A 7,348-nucleotide genomic window follows, 5' to 3' on the forward strand; every position below is an offset into this window, starting at 1 on the left:
CTATGTTTGAATAAAAGGCAATATTTACAATCAACATTAGAAATTTTGCCAATGAATATATTCTCATGTTAAACTATTGTATCCAAATTAAAAATTTGGAATAAAAATGAATGACAAAAGTAACTATGGAGTATATCCTACTTGTACACAAAATATTAATGCTGGGTAAATTGATAATAGTTTCTAAGCGGTGATGCAATTAGTTGAAGAAGAGATAATAGAAAATGCATTCTTAAAAGTAAATTATGGGTTTTTTGTACAACACTTTAGTCAACAAATTAACACATTTAATGCTCAATTCAACACGTAATAGTTAACTTAGACAATTAAACTTGGAATCTTTTAAAATTTAGTTTTAGAAAACTATGTTAATTCATACTATGGATTTGACCTGGGGTGAATTTTATACCTACATATTTTACTTATGATTAACAACATATAAAACATGTACTACAACTAGTTGTTGTGGATGTATGTAGATGGGTTTGAAATGAATAGGAAAAGTATAAGGTATGTACTTTGTACCATGAAATGTATTTAATTACCATTTAATTGAGTTAACCATCAAAATTAAAGCATCTCGTATTTTCTTTTGATATATCCTTAAGGTTTTAAAAAATTCTCTAATATTTAAATATTATGTTGAAAATTACCATATTGGTGCAATTTCACACTCAAATCTTGCACCTACTTGGATTTAAAATTAATCATAAAAAATTATGTTTCGATTTCAAAGATATAGTTCCACAACCAATAAAGATGAACCATTGCTAGCTTGAATAGTTTGAAAAGCAACAAATTATTCTAAAATTGAGCACTACACATGAACATTCACATGGTGTACTAATACCCAATGAATTTTTTATATTCAAAAGCACACTTTTGTTTGGCATATTTTTACGACATGTCTCGTAATGCCTAAATGAGAAAGTAACATCTTCTCTCACATGTTCAAACATATAAAACTTTTGCTAAGGGTTTCAATGAATTATCTTGTATATATATGAGTGTGGATGTATGAGTTGAGCATGGAATGTATGTGAATTGATGTCAAGTGGATATGATTGATACACAAGTAGATTTGGTATAGCAGAAGTGTAAAAGACAATTGTGATGAGCTTTGAGATATTATTTGAGGTCAGAGATGTTTGCCATGATATTGGTCGCTTGACACGGTGGTTTAAGGACAATTTCATGATTAGGAGATCTTGTTCATTTCAATTCATTGATCCTCTACACCTACTAGAAGAAGGTGTGTTCCTTTTGGTAGTTGGTGCATTCATTTGTATCTTTCCTTGAGACAATAAGTCTCAATACTACAAGTCCTTTATATCTTTCCCTAAGGTTGTGCATCTTAGTCTTGTAGGTCCTTTCAGGGGCAATGAGCTTGTTGGCCTTGAGACTAAACATTGTAATCAATTAATCATATTGTGAGTGTGATTCTCACCATAGTTTTCCCTATTTTGGGTTTTCCACCTAAATCTAATGTTCATGTGTTTGTTGTCATTTTTTCTTTCATGTTTCATAATTGTAGTAATATGTTAATTATGGTTTCAATTTAAATTGATTAGAAGTAAAGTAATTTGAGGTTCAAACGGATTCAACCCCCACTCTTAGTCGTGCGGTGTGTTCAATAACTCTTATTCTCTTCTCATTGTGATTTTCTATTTTTTGCATGAAAAAATAACTTGATCTAACAACAATAACATTATTCACTACATGTATATGTTCATCTTCTAGGTGGTATATATTTTGTACTTTCACCACTACTACATCTATACAAGATATCATGTCTTCACATGATATCTTGGATTGTAGGGACAAGTGCATGAGTTACCTAGAATGTTGCATGTTTTGAGGAGGTAACTCTAACTGATCAACATTAATAATATTTATATCTCATCTACATCATAATAACTATTATTATCTTCTTTGTCCATGAATTCATATTCTAATGCAAAGGAGTGGTCATCTTCTTCTTCATAATAATCAACAAATACATCCTCCTAATGAATATTTTCTTCTCTAGCCATTAAGAGTATATTTGGATTCATAAAAGTGCCAAATTTAACCTTCTGTAATTTTATTTTTACAAGAAGCCATTATTGTTCAAGGTGATACAACACCTCATCTTCATATTAAACTTATTATTTGCATGGTTTCCTAGAAGGACGAGGAAACCAACAAGTGTCATTTTTTTTACCTCTTGATTTCTCATACCAATATTGTTCATATATAAGATTTATTTGAATCTCTACCACCAAGAATTATATTATCCATTTGTATCTAAGTAGTACCCTTATCATTATGATTATCCTTGTAAACATCATAAGGAAACTCTTCCCTTCTTATTAGGAGATCATCAACATGCTCAATTGTTTATCTTTGAGTTTCTAACAACACAAGATGAACCCAAAAATTTTCAATTTTATTTTCATGAGACATATTGGGAGAACGGGATTGTTGGCTAACTATATCATGAATCCCATGTGAAAATACTACATACACACATTAGGAATTTTACCCACATTCCTTCTAGCAATGACCATATCATAACCTTAAATATGAGCCTCGTAGGATTCAACTACTGTCAAAAGATCCAATACCTCTTCTTTAAGAACAAATATCGGATTCTCATGTTTAACTTTGATTTCTATGCTACAATGGGAGAAGGGGAACAATGGCAATCAAATATATTATTAGGTCTTGGTATTGCAAACCATGATTACAAATTTTAATGAATCTTTTTATGCATCTTTCTTCTCCCAACAAGCATATATTCTCTTTTTTATTTCATAATCATATCATCATATTTCTCTATTTTATCCAATTATGTTGATACTTTATTTTCTAGAAGTAAACATGCATTGATTTTTTGAATCAAAATATTAAATATTTATGCATTTAGAGTTGAATTTTGAGAAATTATAGGTAGCTACAAGTGACTTAACATGATCCTAAGGTTCCCATGGTCCTCAACAACAATACCTTTCTATTGGAAAAAGTTTATGATCTACCAACATATAAAATTGCAAACAACATTTTTTTTTAATTATCAAGGTCTTTACAATAACTTTTAGATTGAATTATCCTTGACAAGTTATTAATCATTTTTGTTAAGATCAAATATTGATGCAGTCAAGGTAGGGAGATTTAATGAAGGACGGCCCAACCTTGCAGCCTAACACAAAAACCATGCAAAACATACCGGTAACCAGTAATACAACACTAGAAATAGCAAAGAGAACAATTAGTAACAACACAGAATACCCATTCGGTAAACAATATGAACAATTCTTATTATAGTCTAAAGAATTACACATGCCACATGTTGGATCGTAGTCCAGGATACACAAAATGCTTACAAAACAATATAAGATCCACAGATCATCAATTCATCAATTCAACCTCTAGTAACAGCTCGTCGGTTCAACACGGATCCGGACCTCAGCCTTCTGGCCTCAGTCCTATCGGACCAGAATCTCGCTGGTTCTACATCTACACTCGATCTCTAAACTTTGTCTTTGATCTTCTGACTTATGTCTCCTCAAATGATTCGCAAAACTTCCATTTATACGGTCTACAAATAATAACAACTTAATCAAGTCGACCCAAAGACCAACCGACTCATGAAACATGTAATAGTAACATGTAATCTCAAATCACTGAGAACAACTTCCAAAACATGAAACGATGCGCGGACCTCCGGAAATACCGACCAAGGCTCAAAACAACATCTCTAACTATCCACAAGTCACGGAGATCAACCGCAACTCGATCCAACTTTGCTCAACACACTGCAAGGCTAACCAGTAAGAACATATCAACCGGGCCAATACCGGAATCAATAACTCCCTAGGATCAAATCCAAATGTCATGAAACTCTACCACGACAAAGATCATGAACATAAACCCAAAACCACAATGCTAAACACTCGAACAAGAAGAAATGCCACGATCTCAAGCAATTTTCCACTGCAAGTTGCCTCAACCGGTAAGAACTAGACCGGTGCTCCTGCATCAGACTCTCGGGGTTAATTGAAAAGTGAGTCCCATCACTTGATCTAGTTTGGTGATTTGTCAATAGGTACTTGCAACTTCCTTAGGGGGTTTGGTGATCTGACTACAGCTTTTGGTTGCCTCTCCTCGGCGATCTACCAGTCCACTCTATAGCCTGCCTCAATCGGTGATCTGTTCAAGTCTCCACCCACCAATTGCCTCAATCTCAAGCTCTAGGTTCAGTGATCTACATGCGAACCTTGCTCTACCTCATGTTCAAAGATCTGAAAAAGTCCACAAGTTACCTCAACTTCCTCTCCAACAAACCGATGCATAACCGGGTCCTTCAAAAAGAGGTTCACAAACCAACTCTGATACCATTTGATGTAGTCAAGGTAGGGAGATGCAATTAAGGACAACCCAACCTTGCAGCCTAACATGAAAACCATGAAAAACATATCGGTAACCGATAATACAACACCATAAATAGAAAAGAGAACAACCAGTAACAACACAGAATACCCAATCGGTAAACAATATGAACAATTCTTATTACAGTTTGAAGAATTACACATGCCACATGTTGGATCCCAATCCAGGATACAAACAATGCTTACAACACAATATAAGATCCGCAAATCATAAATTCATCAATTCGGCCTCTGGTAACAGGCCGTCAGTTCAACACTAATCTGGACCTCATCCCTCCAGTCTCAGTCCTACCGAACCAAAATCTCATCGTTTCTACATTTACACTCGATCTTTAAACTCTATCTTTGATCTTCTGACTTTTTCCCCCTCAAATGATTCGCAAAACTTCTATTTATATTGTCTGCAAATAATAACAACTTAATCAAGTCGGCCAAAAGACCAACCGGCTCATCAAAGTGTAATGGTAACATGTCGGCTCAAATCACTGATAACAACTTCCAAAACATGAAACGATGCACGATGTTGGCCATTTAGAGGAATTGATTATATGTTGCATTGATTTTTTGTCATTGATGTCAACACTAGTTGCTTTGGTTGTTCACCGGTATCCTTTTGGTCCTGGTAGGTTGATTGGTTTCTGGTTGGTTAGATCATGGTGATCTGGTATACTCTGGTATGCTTTGGCTTATGGAATTGGCTTAGATCTGCTATTCATGCTACTCAGATATATGTTCAGATAGTTGGTATTGATCTGGTGATCGGATGCTATCTTATATCCTGGTAAGCCTGGTTTGTTGATCCGGTGAGGGTTTCACCGACAGAGCTTTGTTGAAGATCTTTTGATATTATGCATAAGTGGTGTTGGTGCGACTTCTAGTAGGAATTCATAATGTTGATGGTGATCATGTTCGAGACTTGACTAATTGGGATCATTGCTTTAGCGTGTGTGGACCTAATTTGGGTCTGGTACTATCTAGGTTATGAACCGACTTAATGTAATGTGTTGTTTGGTCATCTCGATGTGTTTCTAGGATGAATTATGGGTTAGATGATATTTGTTTGGTCTCAAGCCAACATTTTTTATAATTATGTAATTAAATTATTGTCTGGGTGGCCGACCTAACTGTTTAAGGTCTAGGGTTTGTATATATATGTGTATGATCTCATTGTAGATCATGGATGGATAATTGTATGCAAGCGAATAATGTAATAATCATTCATGCAAAGGATTTGGTCGATTATAGGTGATCGAGTTGGGTTTATGAAAGAGGTTTAAGACCTCTGGTATTGAGCTTAACTGGAATTGTACTCAGGCATTGGAGATGCTATTATTGCAGTCCATTCTTCCTTCTGGATTGTAGTCTAGATTTTTATGTAGTCAATGAGACTCCTTTTGTAATGAGCAATGTGCTCTAGGCTGTTGGCCTTCTTGCAAGTGCAGGCCCCTTAATTTGTAATCACATACTTACTGCAGAAGTATTATCTAACTGTGGGTAGGCTTCCCACCATGGTTTTTCCCTTTACCGAGTTTTCCACATACAAATCTTGGTGTCATGTGCATGGTATCTATTCTCTAATTGTTGCTTGTTCTTAGTTGGTATATCTGTTATTTCGGTAATTGGTTTATGTATTCCAGTATTGATCTTTTGTGTTTTGGTAATAAAGTTTTAAATGCTTAAGGTTTTGATAATCTGGTGACAACTGATTCACCCCCCCCCCCCCCACCTCTCAATTGTCCTCTGGTTATTTGAGTTGTCTAACAATTGGTATTAGAGCACTGGTCCCCTCTGCAAATGCTTAACCGCTTGAGGAAGATCCTATGGAATCTAACAGTTCAAGTTCATCTAGTTCATCTGCAGTTGTCTTTCGGAGAGAAATTCTTAGGCTTGATGGAATAAATTACAGAGTATGGAAGATTCATATGGAGACTCATCTGAGATGTCTTGGTAAGGAAATTTGGGAGATCACAGAGAATGGTGTAACACAATTTAATCTGGCATCTGGAAATCCTCCTCCGAAAAACTTGGATAAGGAGCTTGAGAATGATTGCATAGCTAGAGGAGCCCTCTTGTGTGCACTTTCTGATTAGCAAATAATGGGATTGACTGAAAAATCATCAACAAAAGCTATATGGAATAAGTTGGAGACTCTAAATGAAGGTGACCCTACTGTTAAGATTTCTAAACTTGATGGTTACCGAGTGAGATATGAAAACTTCAAGATGGAAGAAGATGAAAGGATTACTGCAATTATGGAAAGGGTAAATGAAATTGTTATGGGAATTCAATGTTGTGGTGGATCTCTAAGTGAAGATGAAATAGTTTCTAAAGTTCTGAGAGCTTTACCACTGGCTTATAAGATGAAGGCTACTACAATTAATGAATTAAGAACAATGGAAAATACTTTTGCTAATAGGGATACCTTGGTTGGGAAATTATCTACTTTTGAGCTTGAAGAATTTGGACCTTCTCAAGCTATGAAGTTTGAACCTGCTTTTCATGCATTTACATCATCAACTGGCAAGCAAGATTGGAAAGATTTGTATGCAAAAGAATTGGAAGATATGAAAAGGGAAGATGAAGAATTTGAGCAACTTGAAGCCCTATTTGCTAGAAGAGTACCTAAAGGACCAGTAGGAAGTAAGTATGAAGGATAATCACCCTTTAAATGTTTTGCATGTAATAAGATAGGTCATTTTGCATCTAGATGTCCTGAAAGGAATTCAAGATTTGAAGAAAGAGCTAGAAGATCTTTTAAGCCTAACCCTAGATATCAAAACAAGCATAAGTACAGGAAAAACGGAGATAAATCATGCTACTTTGCGGATGAGGAAGGTGTGATTGATTCTAATGATGAACCAGCACAAGACTCTGCTAGTGGTTCTGACAATGGAAAGGAATGGGTGTTCGTGGCTATC

This window comes from Cryptomeria japonica, chromosome 4, assembly GCF_030272615.1.
Source record: "Cryptomeria japonica chromosome 4, Sugi_1.0, whole genome shotgun sequence".
Lineage (NCBI taxonomy): Eukaryota > Viridiplantae > Streptophyta > Pinopsida > Cupressales > Cupressaceae > Cryptomeria > Cryptomeria japonica.